General features: G+C 41.2%; 1 protein-coding gene across 3 annotated transcripts in view; it reads left to right on the top strand.

Annotated features, from left to right (window-relative positions):
- The first annotated feature begins 1,161 nt into the window (after positions 1-1,161).
- The window catches only part of LOC132145177 (glutamate receptor ionotropic, NMDA 2D-like), a 96,114-nt gene continuing 78,118 nt past the window's right edge, over positions 1,162-19,157 (top strand). The window contains exons 1-2 of one of the 3 annotated variants that reach the window (XM_059555974.1): positions 1,162-1,509; positions 1,983-2,087. The gene's annotated coding sequence lies outside the window, so the exon portion shown is untranslated. Of the gene's footprint in view, positions 1,510-1,543; positions 2,088-19,157 lie in introns of those variants that run through there. The other 2 variants (XM_059555975.1, XM_059555973.1) reach the window with 2 other exon arrangements.

Genomic DNA, 19,157 nt, shown 5'->3' with positions numbered 1-19,157 from the left:
ACACACACACACACACACACACACACACACATACACACACACACACAGGCAAACCAGGGTTGTGTGCTGTTCAGAGATGAATTGAGAATGGCTTTTAAATTCTGAATAGGAAATGAACAACAGGATTCAGAAACTCAATTTGAGTTTAATGAAGCATCATTAAAATGAAAGGAACTGCAGAAAGAGAAAAGTTAGTCATGAAAATTTTTGGCTTGACAGGTTTGTTTGAAGGTTTCTAAAAAAAATTTTTTCAATGTTTTACTGTAAGTTTTGCAAACAGTCCAAAAGATAGATTAACAGATATACAAATGAAGAGTTCAGATGCAAAAGCCTCTAAGTGCCATCTGAAATTTTCATCTAAAATTAGGATTTTTATCAGGCTCCTAATATTTATGTTCAGTTATTTCACTTTAATAGCCTGGAAAAGGATCTGCACATTGCCATTAAAGTAAAATGACTCAACCTAAGCATAGGAGCTTGATAAAAATCCTAATTTTAGATGAAAATTTCAGATGGCATTTAGAGGCTTTTGCATATGAACTCTTCAAATATATATAGGCCCATATATATATATATATATATATATATATACTGTATATAGATAGACAGATTTAAACATTACCTGAAATGATGTAAAATGTAAAAGATGCTTTATTTTTAGTCAGTTGCCAAGGCACCATTTCTCACTTTCATTTAGTTTATTACAATGTTCTAAAAATAACTGAAATAAAAATGTATAAAAACTATTACAAAAAAACACACAACAAACAATTTAACTTTAAAATGAAAAAATAAAATATAAAAATAAAATTTTTTTTAATAGTATCTTAATGATACTAAAATAACACGGATACACAGACAGATAAAGATGCCCTAAGCCAATTTTCATTCTTGTAGTAAAATTTAGCATTTTTGTAAAAATTAAAAACATTTTTGCAGTATTGAAATTTTTGTTTCAACTTTAAATTAGTAATTCTATTATAATATTAGTGTATTTATCGTATTTATACAGTAAATGAACCTTTTTTCTTCTTTTTTTTAGCTACTTTTAATTCCAATTCAATAATTTTTTTCTTCCTGTCAATTCAATTTAACTTCCTGTGGAGTGTGGCCAACTGAAATTCAATTTTACAAACTCAAACCTTTCTGCTCAATCACACGCAACATCCCCATCCTCGCGAACGCGCTCTGCATCTCCCAGTCCGTCCACATATACAGCATAAAGTGATTACCTTCAGATAGGACAGCAGAGTGCTGAGCACTCACTTTCTCTGCAGCATTCAACACCCAGATGTCCAGCAGAAGACAACAAAATGACCGACTCGGGGGGAGGAGTACGATGAAACAGACAAAATTCCCCAAGAGTTTGCTACACTCTCAATATAGCTCACCTTTTTTCCTTGCGCCAGGCAAAGCCCGTCTGGACTGATAAAAATTAACGATTTGTAAAATGACTTTTTTTTTAGTGTTCCGTGGAACACAATGATAGCCAATAACGGATAATCCCAGGTTAGAGAATAATTTGGTCGATCGTTTTATTTCTCTGGTGCGTCTCCGGGGTCTATTGGGGGGGGGGGGGGGGGGCAGCGGGAACGTTCCCGGCTGGGGTTAAAAGGACGAGAGGAGGCGTGTGAGGAAGCGGGCTATAATAACTATCTTGATTGCATAGTGATACGCCACCGGCGCGTGTACATGCGCTTTTAAAATATTACTGCAACCGTCCACAATGGCAAGTTTAGCATTCAACACGTGTCGCGAGAGTAATGAAGAGAGAGAGGGAGGTTGCTAGGTGACGGCGCGTATATACTGAATTTTAACAAAATAACTGGAGAGAGAGACTGAGTGAGTGAGAGAGAGAGGAAGGGGAGGTAAGGAGGGTGGGAGAGAGCTAGTCAGCAACATGTAGGCAGGCTGAGTAAAGAGAGGTCGAGACTGTGTGTACGTACAATTTCTTTTTACGTTTTTTTTTTTTTTTACCTAAGAGAAACATACCGGAGGGAAGCGTCGTGGAAATGGGCAGCTGTGGAATGGATATACAAGTGACGAAGTGCCGCAGGAATAACAGTGTGTCTGGATCCTGAAAAACAGTGAGTATGCTGGTTTTTTGCTTTCTTGTGGGGTGTTCGGTCAAGTCCTCAACGGATTTTTGCCCTTCAAATCGGCAAAAGGCGGCAAGCGCGAGACACGCTTTTGCGACAGCGCCTGAACGCTCCTGCGTCTCGCGCGCATATCCACTTTGATGGATAGGAGACAACCGGCCGGTGAGCGAGGGGTTTGACCCCTCTGTCATTGATGCGCGTGCACATAACGCAAGGTCTCTCTCTCTCCCGCTAACCTGACTATCACCTAGACATCCTAAACACATATAGGATAGATAGTACTGACTTGACTTTCACCCTACGGGCTCACGAATAAGGTCTCAACTTTACCTCACTGCCAAGGGTAGAGCCTGGGTATGCTTCCTCAGGGAGAGCAGCAGTCCACCGGCGAAAGCACGTATGTAAAGCCATTCCGTATTCCGGTGTTATTTCTGACAAGTGGTCGCACGAATTTCCTACACAGACTGTTTAAAATATTTTAAAAATAAAATATTCTTGTTAAATATTTTAACGTTGCTGTGAAAACACTGCAGTTTCAATTCAGTCATTAATTTCTCCTTGTGTGTGTGGCTTCTTCTTTTTTCTTTTTTTTTTTTTGAGTTGCGATCAAAATTTTTTTTATCAGTTTTCATCGTGTTGTGTGTAGCCGCAAGTGCAAAAATATGCCTACATTTCAAGTTTTTTTCCCTCGCATAAAACAGAAATTGTGTCATTGCTGAAACGAATAGAAGTGTAGCATATTAAAAAAGGTGTCAGTTTTAATAAATGTAATGCATTTCATTTGCGAGAATCAAAATACATGTCATTAATTCTGTAATATCAGAGCCAGTATGCTGAGTTTATAGTAACTGAGGTTCCTTCTTTCTTGTAGCTCAGGTTGCCTCATTTTGTGTACCACTTGTTACTGGGTAATCCAGATCCAAGGAATCTGCATGTCTCTGGCTTATTAGGAAGAATAAGCTGTCTTTTGTTGTTCAGCGGTCTTAACATTGCTGCAAATATCAGAACGCTTTGCTGTGAATGGCATATGTCGTTGGTTCAATTGCTTTTGGTGTGGCTGCCGTTCTACTAGTTTCTCTCACCCAGCTCTCATTGTCCAGGTTTTATAGGGTGCTCAGTGCATTTGACAGCACTTCACAAAGCCTTTGGCCACCTCCTACCTAAATGTTAAAGTTCTGCTGGTGACCTGCCTGAGACATTAAGAGTTGTTTGACAGCCTTAGACGATTCCCCATGGGAAAGCCAGGTTTGGAGGTGGCAGGAAGGTGCTGGTGATACTGGAGGAGGGGGGCACCGTTTGGTCTGTCTCAGAGATTGCTGCTGCTTCAAAGTCATCCCCAGGTTATAGTTGTTGACTCCAAGAACATAACCACCCACCATATAAACACAAACATACACCCCTTAAAAAAAAACCTCTCACTTGTTTCAAATGAAGAAGCACAGCTTGAGGGCATTTTGGGACGACTGCCCAACAGGAAGCTGGCTTAGAGGTCTTGAAAAGGCACATCCCAGGGAGAAAGCTAGGGAGAAGCCAAATTGCGTCCTGTTTTCCCCTCTCTTTTTCAAGCCCCCTCCCTATGGGATTTGTTGCTTGCCAGACCCCAGCTGTTCTGAGGAGCCACCTCCTACGTCCAGCCCTGTCATGTCTATGCATCAGAGCTGTGTTACATCACCCTGCATTCAAGACTGAGACTGACTGATATTTTTTTCAAAAGACTTCAGAGCATATGAAAATGACTACATTATCTAACGGCACATAGTTATTGTTGATTTGTTTGTGGCGGGGCAATATCTAGATCTTGAAGCCTGAACTAAATGCAGATAACACATTTTGACATATTAGAAAATTCTACTACAAGATCTTTTTGATCTTAATTCATAATCATTTTAATTTGATGATTTTAAACCGCTTGTCTGACATGCTTATATTTTGCAGAACAGCATTTAATTGTGTGATGAACTGGAGCGTTGTGCTGGATTAGGGTGTGGATTCTCTTTTCAAGGCCCCGTCAGAATGCACCTGTATTTGCCTTTAGTCTGTAGTATGTTAATATCGGTCACACAATCGATTTTAATCATACCCGAAAACCCCCCAGAAGGACTTACATTGCCCTTTAAACTTAATTAAATGTCAAAAAAGAGATATAGAAGCAATTAGCCTCTCTATATTCCAAAACATGTCTCAGCGGGTGTTCAAAAATGTCTCTAAAATCCACAGAGATACTGAATATTTCTATATTTATTATATAACTAGTGAAATGAGATGGGCAAATGAATGTTATAACCAGATCCTTGAATGGGGTTATATGATGCAATTTAAATTTTTCTTTTCTCTTTGGAGTGTTACAAGCTCTTGGTGCATAATGAAGATCTGTAAATTTGAAAAGACTGAAGTCTCAAATCCAAAGAGATATTCTTTATAAAAGTTAAGAGTCAACCACGCCCTCCTAAAACGGCTCATTCTAACATGCCCTCACATCTACATCACTATGTGAGAAGATCTGCATAACGCTGCCAAAATGTTAACAAAGAAAGAAGGCGTAACTTTTATTCTCGCTGTTGCCACCGCCACCATGTCGGAGACGCTGTGTGTTTCATTGCGAAAGTGAAACTACTTTGTTTGGCCTACAAAAAGAGGACACGACTAGAAATCAGTGGTTTAGTTGTATCTACAACACTATTCCAGAACAGTTAAACCCAAATATTCAGATGTGTGCAGCACATTTTACGGAGGATGATGACTGTCTCCTGAGCCAGTAGCCTACAATGCTAATGTGTGCAAAGGCTGTTTCTAAAAAGTGGGGCAATTCCAACTTTACAAATACAGTCTGGAGCTTCTGACTCACAGTCTGTTTACATATGTTTACATATTTAAAGAATTTGCCACTGATGATTCAAACGCGAGTTTTGATCAGTGTAGAGTAGTGCTTGTTGTTTGTCGTTTTTCCGATCACAAATGCAGATATGGTTTTATGTTTACGCAGTGTGATATGCAACACATAAAAGGACAGTTTAAGTCATTATAATCAGTAATGTCCCCACTGGATGCAACCAATGCCTCATTTGTAATGGATTTTATTGGTTTTGTCTGGTTGTGCAGGGAGACGGTATCACAGTATGTTAAGGGGCGTAACATATCCGTTACACACTTGAGGCACTCAGCCAATCACGATGCACTGGATAGTTGGCCAATCAGCGTAGACCTCGCTTTACTGAACGATATACTTTGTAAAAATCATACGCGTTTCAGAAAGGTGGGGCATAGAGGAGAAACAGTAATGTACATTATGTTGAAAATAATGTTTTTTGAACCTTAAACCACATAAACACATGGCATTAAACCAAATACACAAAATAATGTTCTTTGTAGCAACGTCATATGACCCCTTTAAAGGCTCTTCAAACCTGTTCAGCCTTCTGTTCCTGCTGTCTGAAGCTCATAGGCATATAAAACTGGAGTTGAATCTAAATGAAGAGGATGGTAGCAGTCTCCATTACTTTCCCATGGTACCGTAGGATTTGTCAATGTCACTATGCAAAGTGAGACTTAAAATCTTGACAGTGTAGCTTCTCGGAGAATTAGAGTGCTAATGATTTTCAGCAGCTCTGCATCCTGCTTTTCCTGTTCTCCTCCTTGACGGTTCGTATTTGTTGATGTTGTCTTCTCACTGCTCGGCAGTGAGATCACTGGGAGGCTGCATCTGGAAATAGCAGGCATTTTACTTTTTAAAAAAAACTCAATGTATGCTACCGGGGAAGACGCTGAAGCAGCAAAGCTGCTTGCTTTGAAGCACATAAAGGCATATGCTTGCGCACGAGACATTTATTTATGTCTGTGATATATTTTTACCTAGATATTGATGCCTGGGGCTGGCCCACTGCGAAATTTGAGGAGATTTGTCTTTCTTTCATTTTATATCAGCATTATGGATGCACCAGGGAGAGCAGACATTGTCCATTTGCAGCTATTGAGATTAAATGTAGGTAAGTGATATTATATTCAGTGTGTTGTACCAAACTCTTTTGGAAGTCCTCATTGTGCACGTGTAGCGTTTAAATAATGGAAGCCACTATCTCTCTGACATTTCTAGACCTGGTTTCACCTTTTATTTTTACCTTTGTTTATAAACTCCTGTCCCCAAACGATTGTAGTGCCATTCACACTCTCAGGATACTTTCAGAAAACAATAGATTCGACTTTCGATCATACTGTGTGATCACTGCACTACTGATACAAAACACACAGGTCTGTAAGAGCAATACATTTAATATACACAAATTATTATTAGGCAGGGCTACTGCATGTTTTTTTATGACAGCCGTATTCACAAGTATTTTCCAAGCAAATTACATTTATGCATTTAGCAAAAGCGACTTACAGTGTATTCAGGCTATACATTTTTTTTTCCAGTATGTGTTTTCCAATTCCAATTCCTTTTACGCTGCTAACACAATGTTCTACCACTGAGCCACAGCAACTTAAATTAAGTGCACATTTCATCATGTGTAAAATTACTGATTAACATTAACATTAAACACCAACAATACTATAGATGTACTACTCACAGAACTCTATTATTTAGCCTGTTCCAAAATGTTCTATAGGTTTCTTAAAAAAAAATAAAATAATAATAATTGTTTTTTAACAATAACTGTAATTGCAACACCATGATACCGTGATATTTTTTAATCTAAGGTTATCATATTGTCAGAATCTCATACCGGTCCAGCCCTACTCAACCCACTGAAGAATCTCCCCCAGACCCAGATGCGCTCTGATCACTGTGAATTAAAATAACTTTCTTCTCAGTACCAACGGAGACTCCCCATATTTATTTATTCATCAGATTTTTAGTTCGATGCCAGTAAGCTGATGACCACTGAGTTTTGTCCTCAATTTGTTCAAGTTGTATATTTCTCCCCGTCTCAGGTGATATATGGTGGAATGATGTCTATGCCTTTTGACCACTGGGCTTGATTGCTTATCTAAATAAGTGCCTTAGTGAAAAGGGAACAAGGGCGAACTTCTATTTCGCACTCTGTTAACATCAGGGCTTGAAATCAGCTGTAAATTACCCTTGCTTATTGGACAAGCGTGAATTTTTTTTTCTTTTTTCTTTCTCAAGCCATTGATTGTAAATCCATTTTTGTTCTAGTGTAAACCGACATTTTATCTGTGCACTTGTGCTTGATAAAGTCTGAGCTGTGGAGTCCTGAGCCTCTGAAACTAAAGCTAGCCAAGGACATCTTGGGTTCAAATTAGTCCAACATGATGTCTTGTGGGGGCGGGCGGATGGTAGGGTGGGGTTTGCAGGGATTCCCTCCTTCTCTTTCCCCTGAGTGAGAGAGACAGAATCCGGCTCCCTGCAAGCATCCAAAATTAAATCTCAGGGGCCTCCACAGATGTGATTTTCAATGTAGTGCAGTATGGCTTGCTGCTGCCACTGTCACTTTTACTCTTTGGTTCTCCACTCTCTCCTCCCTCCCACTGGGTTTTGGGATATGATTCAAATTAAGCTCCTCACCTTTGCAAGTTTTTTTTTTTTTCGTCTCCTTAGTGGGATATGGTTCTGTGTTTGATGAGATGGATGAGTTTTTTCAGCTCTTTTCATTTTGCACCTCAAGGAGGAGGCATTCATTTAACATGGATTCACGGCAAGAGGCTTCTTTGTTTTGGACAGGGCTGTTTACTGATGTTTCACCAATTTATGGAAAATGTGTTGTTTGCTGAGGAACATCCAAAGAAAGACTTCCATAGGAAATTTTTATTGCTCTGAGGTTGCTCTGTCACAGCTCAGGGGACTTAATGGGAGTCTCAGATTCTTTTAAAGGAATATTCCATGTACAAGTTAAGCAAAAGTGTTTGTAGTATGATATTCATAACCACAAAAATTATTTATCAGTTTTTAAAAAATAAAAAATCTTAACTTTTACTGAGGCACTTACAATGGAAGTGATTGGCACCAATTTTAAAGGAGGTAAAAGCTGTGAAGAATATTGTAAAACCACACTTACATTAACTTTAATGTGTGTATCATCATTACAGTTGTAAAGCTGTTTAAATAGTTTTAACAGTAATTTTAGGGTTTGTCATGGTCGAAGTTGTAAAAGCTGATTATAACTTAACTTTACAAAGAAAAGGTTAGTAAGTGATTTTTTTCTTGCTCTAAAATCATGTGAACACTGTTACCATATGTTTACTTGTGATTATACTATTATTAATATAGTGAGAGTTTTAACTTTTAACTAGGGACACTCAGAATATTTGGCAACCAAAATTTATTTAGTAATTAGTAAGTTAAAAGGCAGAATAATATGTATGTAACAATGACTAACGAGATCAAATAGAGGCATGCACTAATGTTGGCAGTTTGAAAGATTTAAAACTATCAAAGAAAGACACAGAAATCATTACAAGCACGAAGCACAAACATTTCCCCAAATTTGTAATGAGAATCATTTATAAATATGCATGCTATTATCAAAAAAAGAAGCACTGAGATTTTACTTCATGTTTCTGCCAAAATAAAAGCAGAATAAAAGCAACAACTCCATTGACATTCATAAATTATAGTATGGGGGTTCATAATTCAGTGGTGCCTGGGGCAGAAGAGGGGAGGGGGGGCAAGTTCGGGAGTGAGTTCAGCTTCCTGACAGCCTGGTGGATGAAGCTGTCCTTCAGTCTGCTGGTCCTGGCCTGGAGACTCCGCAGTCTCCTCCCTGATGGCAGCAGGCTGAAGAAGCTGTGTGATGGGTGGGTGGGATCACCTGCGATGCAGAGGGCTTTGCGGGTGAGACGGGTTCCATAAATGTCCTGGAGGGAGGGGAGAGAGACACCAATGATCTTCTCAGCTGCTCTCACTATGTGTTGCAGAGTCTTTCGGCAGGACGCGTTGCAGGGGCCATACCACACAGTGATGCAGCTCGACAGGATGCTCTCGATGGTGCCTCTGTAGAAGGTGTACATGATGGGGGGCGGGGCTCTGGCTCTCCTCAGTTTGTGGAGGAAGTAGAGACGCTGATTTGATTTCTTGGCCAGTGCTGCCGTGTTTTCAGTCCAGGAGAGGTCCTCTGTGATGTGCACACCCAGGAACTTGGTGCTGCTCACTCTTTCCACAGTCGCGCCGTTGATGGTCAGAGGAACGTGCTGAGTGTGTGCTCTCCTGAAGTCTACAACAATCTCCTTCATCTTCTCCACGTTCAGAGAGAGATTGTTGTCACTGCACCACCCGGCCAGGCGGCTCACCTCGCTCCTGTAGTTTGTCTCATCTTTGTTGTTAATGAGACCCACCACAGTCGTGTCATCTGCAAACTTAATAAAAAGGTTGGAGTTGTGTGAAGGTGTGCAGTCATGGGTCAGCAGAGTGAAGAGGAGGAGGCTCAGCACACATCCTTGGGGGGCCCCAGTGTTCAGTGTGATGGTGCCGGATGCTGCCGACCCATACTGCCTGAGGTCTTCCAGTCAGAAAGTCCAACAGCCAGTTGCACAGCGTTGAGTGTTGAGCCCCAGTTGGATCAGTTTGTAAATGAGCTGTTGAGCGATGATTGTGTTGAATGCTGAACTGAAGTCAATCAACAGCATTCTGACATATGAGTCCTTTTTGTCCAGATGTGTGAGTGCTGAGTGGAGGGTAGTGGAGATGGTCATCATCGGTCGAGCGGTTGGACCGATATGCAAACTGGAAGGGGTCCAGGGAGGGGGTGAGGGCAGACTTGATGTGGTGCATGGCTAGCCGTTCAAAGCACTTCATGAGGATGGGGGTAAGTGCAACAGGACGGTTGTCATTGAAGCAGGATGGAGATGGCTTCTTCTGAAATGGGATGATGGTGGTAGTTTTAAAACATGTGGGAACAACAGCCTGACTCAGTGAGATGTTGAAAATGTCTGTGAAGACATCAGTGAGTTCTGCTGCACAGTCTCTCAGTACACGCCCAGGGATGTTGTCAGGACCCGGAGCTTTGCGTGCATTGATCCAGCTGAAGGATCTCCTCACGCGGGAAAGAGAGAAGCCGCTGCGTTCGGTACGGTTCGGTACGTTTTGGATACAGCAAAAAGAAAAAATTGGCAGATAAATTTCCTTGATTTTTAAAAAATGTTTTATTTATTAAAACTAACAAAGTATGTTTTTTTTTTTTTTTACATTGAACAATGATGGAGCTATTCTTTACCCATCTTCTATGGTGTTTTCTTAGCAGCATACTGTATAAAACAAAAACGGCTCCTTATAAAAAAATGAAAATGTTATATTAGTTATGAACAAATACAAAGATGTAACTTTTTATATGGAACTCTGTAAATCTTTATATTGAGTGTGTTTTTACTCAATTGGTTCTCTATAGGGCTTATGTTTTTTGGAACAAAGCAGGAATTACGGTCTGTCTGAAATGGGCTCGTGAAGGAATATTGTAACGGGGCTCAATTACATTAAGCATGTTCTTAAAACCTACGTTTTCCACTACAGAGTAAGGCGCTCGCTCACTTAGTACGCGCTGAAGGCTCGTTGCAAAATGGCTAATGCGTTTAACAGACCAGAAATAGAAGATCCTCCAATAACCAACAGGTCTGGTGTTTGGGTGCACTTTGGATTCCCTGTAAGCTATAATGGTGATGATAGAATGAATGGTAAATAGTAAGGTCTCATATCCGCGGCTATAACGTAAATGTAGCCTACCAATCGCCGTGGTGATGTCTTTTGCCCTGTTTGAATCCGTTGGAAATGTCTGGGGTCAGCGTCATCACCTGGTCGCCCGGAGGAGGTGGAGTCTTCTGTGCAGTGGTGCTGTTTTGTTGCTCAAAGCGAGCGAAGAAGGTGTTCAGCTCATTTAGCAGAGAGATGTTGTTGTCACAGGTCCGTGGTGGGGGTTGTAGTCCGTTATGGTCTGTATCCCCTGCCACAGGTTCCTAGTGTCTCTGCTGTCGCTGAATTGATGAGCTATCCTCCTGGAGTGTTGTCTCTTAGCCTCTCTGAAGCCGCGGGACAAGTTGGCCCTGGCTGTTCTCAGGCACACCTTATCTCCAGCTCTGAAGGCAGCGTTCCGTGTCTTCAGAAGTCTGTAGACCTCCCCTGTCATCCACGGCTTCTGGTTGGCCCAGACAGTGATGGTTTTTGTGACCGTTACATCATCAATACACTTGTTGATGTAGGCAGTGACAGTCTCCGAGTACTCCTGGAGGTTAGTGGTGTTATTGAATGTGGCAGCCTGCTTAAACATGCCCCAGTCAGTTGTGTTGAAGCAGTCTTGAAGAACCTCTGATGATCCTTCTGGCCACACATTAATCTGTTTGTGAACTGGTTTGGCGACTTTAATGAGTGGTCTGTATGCAGGCATTAGCATGACAGTGATGTGGTCTGAGGCTCCGAGGTGGGGGAGGGGGAGGGTTTTGTAAGCTTCTCTCTGTGTGGTGTAAACAAAGTCCAAAATGTTATTACCTCGTGTTGGAAAGTTAATGTGTTGGTGTATTTTTGGAAACACACTCTTTAAGTCCGCATGGTTGAAATCCCCAGCTATGATGAGAAAAGCATCGGGGTGTGCTGTCTGCTGCTCACTGATGTGCTGGTACAGTTCATTTAGTGCGTCGTTCCTGTTGTTGATAATGTTGAACGGGGGAATGTACACCGAAATGAGCAGTATAGCAGTATATTCCCTCGGCAGATAGAACGGCCGGCACTTAATAATCATAAACTCCACCAGGGGTGAGCAGTGTTTGCTGATCACAACAGTGTCGCGGCACCACGCATCATTGATGTAAACACAAAGCCCGCCGCCGCGGGTTTTTCCTCCCCCGACAAGAGCTCTGTCCGCTCGATAACACGTCAGCTGGTCGAGCTGAGTAGCGCCGTCTGGAACGCTATCGCTGAGCCATGTTTCCGTGAACACAAAAACACAACAGTCTCTTACAGTTACTTTGGGGTGGCAGTGGCTCAGTGGTTCATGTAGGTTGTCTACAAAGCGGAAGGTTGGTGGTTCAATCCCCGGCTCAAACTGACCAAGTGTCGAGGTGTCCTTGAGCAAGACACCTAACCCCAGCTGCTCCCGACAAGCTGGATGGCGCCTTGAATGGCTGACACCACAGTCAGTGTATGATTGAGTGTGTGAATGGGTGAATGTGAGGCAACTTGTAAAGTGCTTTGGATGGCCATGTGGTCTGTTGAAAGCGCTATATAAATGCAGTCCATTTACCATTTTCCATACAGTCCTCTGAGTTGAGCATAGTAATCTAATGTAGTACAGTTTATTGTCCAACGAGCGTACGTTAGCCAGTACGATGGTGGGGATAGATGGCTTGTGTGGGTTAGCCGTTAGCCTAGCCCGGATACCTCTGCGCTTCCCCCTCTTCTGCTTCTTCTTCACACCGCTTGTGGTGCCTCCGCTGTGGGCGAGATGCAGTAGTGGGGGTCGGTGAAGGTGAAGGCCTCCGTAGCAGACCGAGATCCCGTAGCTGTTCCGCTTGCGCGGAGTTTAACTGTAAAAATGCGGTTCTGCCGACATCGAGCAGAAACTCGCGACTGTATGCGCGCTTACAGACAGGTAGACGCGATGACGACGTACAAAAACATTGCGACTCACAAGACATAAAACACGAAAACACCGTTCTGTCGGGAAAGAGAGAAGCCGCTGCGTTCGGTACGGTTCGGTACGTTTTGGATACAGCAAAAAGAAAAAATTGGCAGATAAATTTCCTTGATTTTTAAAAAATGTTTTATTTATTAAAACTAACAAAGTATGTTTTTTTTTTTTTTTACATTGAACAATGATGGAGCTATTCTTTACCCATCTTCTATGGTGTTTTCTTAGCAGCATACTGTATAAAACAAAAACGGCTCCTTATAAAAAAATGAAAATGTTATATTAGTTATGAACAAATACAAAGATGTAACTTTTTATATGGAACTCTGTAAATCTTTATATTGAGTGTGTTTACTCAATTGGTTCTCTATAGGGCTTATGTTTTTTGGAACAAAGCAGGAATTACGGTCTGTCTGAAATGGGCTCGTGAAGGAATATTGTAACGGGGCTCAATTACATTAAGCATGTTCTTAAAACCTACGTTTTCCACTACAGAGTAAGGCGCTCGCTCACTTAGTACGCGCTGAAGGCTCGTTGCAAAATGGCTAATGCGTTTAACAGACCAGAAATAGAAGATCCTCCAATAACCAACAGGTCTGGTGTTTGGGTGCACTTTGGATTCCCTGTAAGCTATAATGGTGAGGATAGAATGAATGGTAAATAGTAAGGTCTCATATCCGCGGCTATAACGTAAATGTAGCCTACCAATCGCCGTGGTGATGTCTTTTGCCCTGTTTGAATCCGTTGGAAATGTCTGTCTAAATGCTGCGGGGATAGTTTTGTTGCGTGTATGTTTCTCCTTTTTTCCGTCTTTTCCCAGATACTGACACACTAAGGTGATGTCGGCATAAATGAGTTGACATGTTTCAAGTAATCCCGCTGGTGTTTTTTTTTTTTTTTTTTTATTCCCGCTGGTGTACCCTAGATGCGACATATCTTTGTTTTTTTTTATCCACCACTCTCTTGCCATCACCATTATAGCTTACAGGGAATCCAAAGTGCACCCAAAAACCAGACCTGTTGGTTATTGGAGGATCTTCTATTTCTGGTCTGTTAAACGCATTGGCCATTTTGCAACGAGCCTTCAGCGTGTATTACTGAGTGAGCGAGCGCCTGACTGAGTAGCCTAACATAAACATATAAGTTGGTGTTTTTTTCTTCTTCGGGGGTGTCAGGGGCGTTGCCTGTTACGTCGTTTGGGTTATTGGGCTACCTTGTTGAACGCATATCATTATATTTCACAATTTTTTTTATTTTCCAAATATAATTAATTAGTCCAACGAACCGTTCGGTCCATAATGCGTACCGCGTACCGAACCGAAAGCCTCGTACCGAACGGTTCAATACGAATACGCGAATCGTTACACCCCTAATATATATATATATATATATATATATATATATATATATAGATATCTATAAATGTGAAATGTGAATGAACAAATGAATGATGCATTTATATAGCGCTTTATTGTGTATTGCTGTAGGGCTGTGATGGTCGCCGTCGATGTCATGCACAGTCTATAACAAGCATAATATGAATTTTTGTATACAAGTGTAATAACAGTAATAAGGACCTTTCGCACTGCGGGAACCTTTTCTTATTGCCAGAACTAATTGTGGAACTACTCACTTTTTGGCATTTTTGCACTGCCGGAACTAGGTGTGATTTTAGTAATGGACTGACTTTTTTTAGATAAACAAATTAGCTCCTACTCCAGAGCAGGGTCTAACCAGCACAACTGGTACTACCTGTGACATGAGTAACGGACTGCCCACCTTGTTTAGAATGCCCGAGACATGGGTCGCCCATAATGACAGCCTGTGTGCTAGTGCATGGAGCTTGGAGGGGTACATCCACCTGGTGTTTCATATGGCTGTGGCGTGGTCACGCACCAGCATGTGATGAATTTGCAGGCAGGGCAAAACATGTTTCAGAGCTGTCCAAACTGTGAGGGGCTCCAAATAATTTATGTGGGCTCAGTAGAGTGTGCTCATCCACACGTTCAATATTTTGATCTCCTGGATGGTTCCTCATCCTGTTTAGGACGTGTCTGTCATTTCCACTTTCCGCAACATGATGGCCGCAGAGAGGTTCCATGAGCCTAAAAACAACGATGCATCGCTGATGTGTACGAGCGCATCTCTGTGACTGAGTGGGAGAGATTGTGTAATGGACTGAAATGAAGAGATAAACCCACTTCAAGAACACCCTCTGTGATGAGTGGGGTGGGTCCGAGAGCCATGGGAATGAAGCGAGACTAGAAGAGTAGTTGGTAATGAGCGACCCCTTCACCACTCTCGGGTCTTGAGTTCCACGGAGGAGCTCCGGAAGGATAAAAGAAGGAGTAACGACAGTGAAAGTCAAGAGACGACCAGGCCGGTATTTTATTTTGTGTTTTGCTTATGTTTGTGCGTGGCAGTCATCCGTGTGGGGCTGTCGAGCTCTTATGTGCTTATTTTATTATTTAAGTTTTATTTAAATGTTCACTGGTTCCTGCCTCCTTCTTCCCGTCACTACGAATGGTCTTGAGTCCAACGGAGGAGTTCTGAAAGGATAAAAGGAGGGGTAACGACAGTGAAAAACGAGAGAGGACCAGGCCTGGATTTTATTTTGTGTTTTGGTTCTGTTTACGTTTGACAGTCGTTCGCGAGGGGCTGTCGCGCTATTTTGTGTTTATTTGATTATTAAAGTTTTGTTTAAATGTTCGCCGGTTTCCACCACCTTCCCGTACTACGAACTTTGTTACACCCTCATTCTCAGACGGCACAGACTCACTCTAGCTCCTTCCCTGAAATGCGAAAGACAATTCACAAGGAAGAGAACTCACTCTTGCGACAGGTGTGTGCACGTTGTACTGGTATTCAGCTCCAGACACAGAAATACCACATTCTGGGCAGGAGTGAAATGGCTCTTGCTCACATTCACTCTTTGGCTGTGACATGAGCGAGCACACGGGCAGTGTTTTGCATCACTTTCTCAAGAGCGCACAAGCACTGTAATGTGCGCTGAATTTATTTAATACACGAGTTTCACAATTTGAGTTGAATTACTAAAAATAAATGAACTTTTCCATGACATTCTAATTTATTGAGATGCACCTGTATTTAGGCCAAAGTGGGCGAAGATAAAAATCTTTGTTATTATTTTATCTTTGTTATTAAAAAATGAGAACAAAGATACACATTACAAATACACTGTAACGAATTAAACCTTCATAATCATCGGGAAGAAGGAGGCGGGAACCGGCGGACAATCAAATTATATTTTAATGATCAAAATAAACACAAAACAGAAATAAACAAATAAAAAGCAAACACAAACTAAAACCCAGGCCTGGTCCTCTCTCATCCTTCACTGTCGTCGCTCCTGTTTATATCCTTCCATCTCCTCCATGGGACTCGAGACCGGTGGGTCGAGCAGGTGTCGCTCATTTCCAATCACTCCACTGGCACTGGACGGCCCTCGGAGGATGGTACGACACTCCTCAGGTTTTGGGCAGCCGGCAGGAGTCCCCCGTTCCCTGCTCCTCCCCGTTCAGGCGGATGGCAGCAGGCTCCGGCCCGCTGGCGAACGGCAGCCGCCCCTCCACATCACAGGCAGCCGGCAGCGAGATCGCCCGTCCCCAGCAACTCACTCCAGCCCACCGCCTCGAGCGTCCATGGCGGCACACTTCCTCGCCAGCTCGATGGCACCGCGGATTCACCACAGCGGCTCGATGGCACCGCGGATTCACCACAGCGGCGAGGGATCTTCAGCAGCGCGTCCCTCCTTCTCCCGGGCTTCGGCACCACTGTAACGATTAAACCTTCATAATCATCGGGAAGAAGGATGCGGGAACCGGCGGACAATCAAATATAAACTTTAATGACAAAATAAAGATAAAACAGCGCATCAGCCCCTCACAGACGACTGATGCGCACAAACAAAAACCAAACACAACTAAAACACAGTCCTGGTCCTCTCTCGTCCTTCACTGTCTTCGCTCCTGTTTTATATCCTTCCATCTCTTCCGTGGGACTCGAGACCGGTGGGTCGAGCAGGTGTCGCTCATTTCCAATCACTCCACTGTTCCGACGTTTCTCGGCCCCGCCCCACTCGTCACATACACATAATATACAAATAAAATAAACAGTATTTTATTTTCAGGTATATGCTACAATTCAGTCCAATTCAATTCAAGTTTATTTATATAGCGCTGTTTACGATACAAATCATTGCAAAGTAACTTTACAGAAAATTACGTTTCTACAATATTTTGTAGTAGCTTATAAGTGGTGATCAGTTTATGTGCAAATGACAGGAATTTTCTGAAAAAGTTTATATAATACATAGTCAACCAGACGATAATATTTGTTATAACTTTAAGTTTTTCAGTCAAAAGTAGCAAGTGATTTTTCTCTTAGTGTTTGGTGTTTTATTAACATTAAAGGAATAATTCACCCAAAAATTAAAATAGGTTAGTGTTTTATTTTTATACCTTTATTTACTCACTCAAAAGTTGTTTTAAATCTGAATGAGTTTCTTTCTTCTGCTAAACATAAATGCTATTTTGAAAAAAAGGTGGAAAGCCAAACAGTCGCTGGTCCACACATGTGACTTCTAGTATATATTTTTTTCTTACAAAGTCAGTGTGGACCAGCAACTGTTTGGTTACCCAGATCCTTAAAAATATATAATGTTTTTGTTCAGCAAAAGAAAGAAATTAATATAGGTTTGGGACAACATGTGAGTGAATAAATAATGACAAAAATTAAATTTTAGGTTGAACTATCCCGTTAATTACAGTCAGCTGCATATGCCTACTGTCCCTTTAAGACCTGCACGCATCTAATATACAAGCACGCATCTGTTTCTCTCAGTTGTTTACTTTCATTTTAGACAACCAACTAAGACTATACATAAACCTTGTATGTTTTGACAGTATTAGCACAAACATAACTTAGTTCAGTAATCAGGCACTGTTTGAAAAGCTTTTTTGGGTGTGCTCAGAAAAAGCGCTCGTCAGAACAGCACACAAATGAAACGTTGAAGGCTTTAAAACAAGATGCAAAAAAATAATAATAATACTTTTGTGATTGTGAATAAGTGCAGTGTCTAGTGAGAGTAGACGGTGCTCTTTGATAGTATAGTGTCCCCATCACTATACTGGGGCGTTAGGACTAGAGGTCGACCGATAGTGGATTTAGTTGATACTTATAGCTAGGTTGGACCACACTGGTTGTAACCAATTAATTAACCGATAGTTTTTAAAATGGATACTGAACAAAAACTAAAATAGTGCTTTATTTAATAGGGCCCTATGAAATCTGTTTTATTATTTTCCAAATTCCGTTATTTCTTTTTTAATTTTTCTGTATTCTGTTTTTTTGTTTTAATTTTATTAGTTAAATTAAAGTTTTATTAATCAAAGAGCAAGTCTAATTAATTAAAAACGTTTTCATTTAGTAAGACGACAGACCCTGAAATCACCGCGAGTGTCATGTGTGCTTCAGTATGTGTAACGTTAGTAGATGAAACTCAGTGTCTTCGCCATTCATTTACAGATACATGCAGAAAAAGCAGGATTTATATTTAAATCAACTTTCACAGCTTAATAGTTACGGATAGTCCATATCGTGATTTGATTTAAGTGTAATGACCTACTTTTGATTAATTCATTAAAAATTTGACAAATTCTGTGACATTCTGCTTTAAACTGTGAATTCCATTTTTATGAATGGATTCCGCGATTTCACACTTTAACTGTGTAACGATCGGGAACACAGGAGATGAGAGATCCAAAAGCAGTGTGAGTTTTATTGGGTAATCCAAAATCAAAATCCAAAAACAGGCAAAAGGTCATAACCAGAAACATCAGTCCAAAAACAAAAAAAAACAGGAAACAAGAAATTAGAACCACAAGGGAACGCAAGGAAACTAGGTGACAGAAAGTAAGGACTCCATGAAACAAACAGAAACAGACTGGTTTAAATAGGCAGGGTAATGACTATGAAGTGAAGACACCTGAGTGCAATTAACAGGAGTGCAATTACTGTGATGAAGGGACAAGGCCTTGTGGGAATTGTAGTGCCAGCGGTGAGGTGCCTATGGGGAAGTGAGACCACTAGTGGAGACCCAGGGAAACACAGACCAGACACCGTGACAAACTGCTTCTATTCTTGAACACTTAATGATTATCTAATCAAAATAAAAGAGCACACACTCCGGACGTGTAGCGTTCAACTCGAGCAGCGCTATAAAACAGTTTATTTATTCACCAAACGAACACAAGTTTACTTCAGGAATGAACAATGAGGCATAGATAAGTTTGAATTTAAAAAAAAAATTAGCAAACGGAAAGAGCTATCTATATTATAGCTTAATAAATGAAGCATACAGACTTTATTAGAGCCACACAGAGACAAACGTTTTGATGTAAATGTTCAATATACAATTCATTGTGTACATTAACAATGATTCGGGGTGAATATAATGTAATTTAATGGA

This window comes from Carassius carassius, chromosome 8 (assembly GCF_963082965.1).
Source record: "Carassius carassius chromosome 8, fCarCar2.1, whole genome shotgun sequence".
NCBI classification, from domain to species: Eukaryota; Metazoa; Chordata; class Actinopteri; order Cypriniformes; family Cyprinidae; genus Carassius; species Carassius carassius.
Note: the sequence above shows the minus strand (reverse complement) of the source record. Positions and strands in the feature narration are given on the sequence as shown.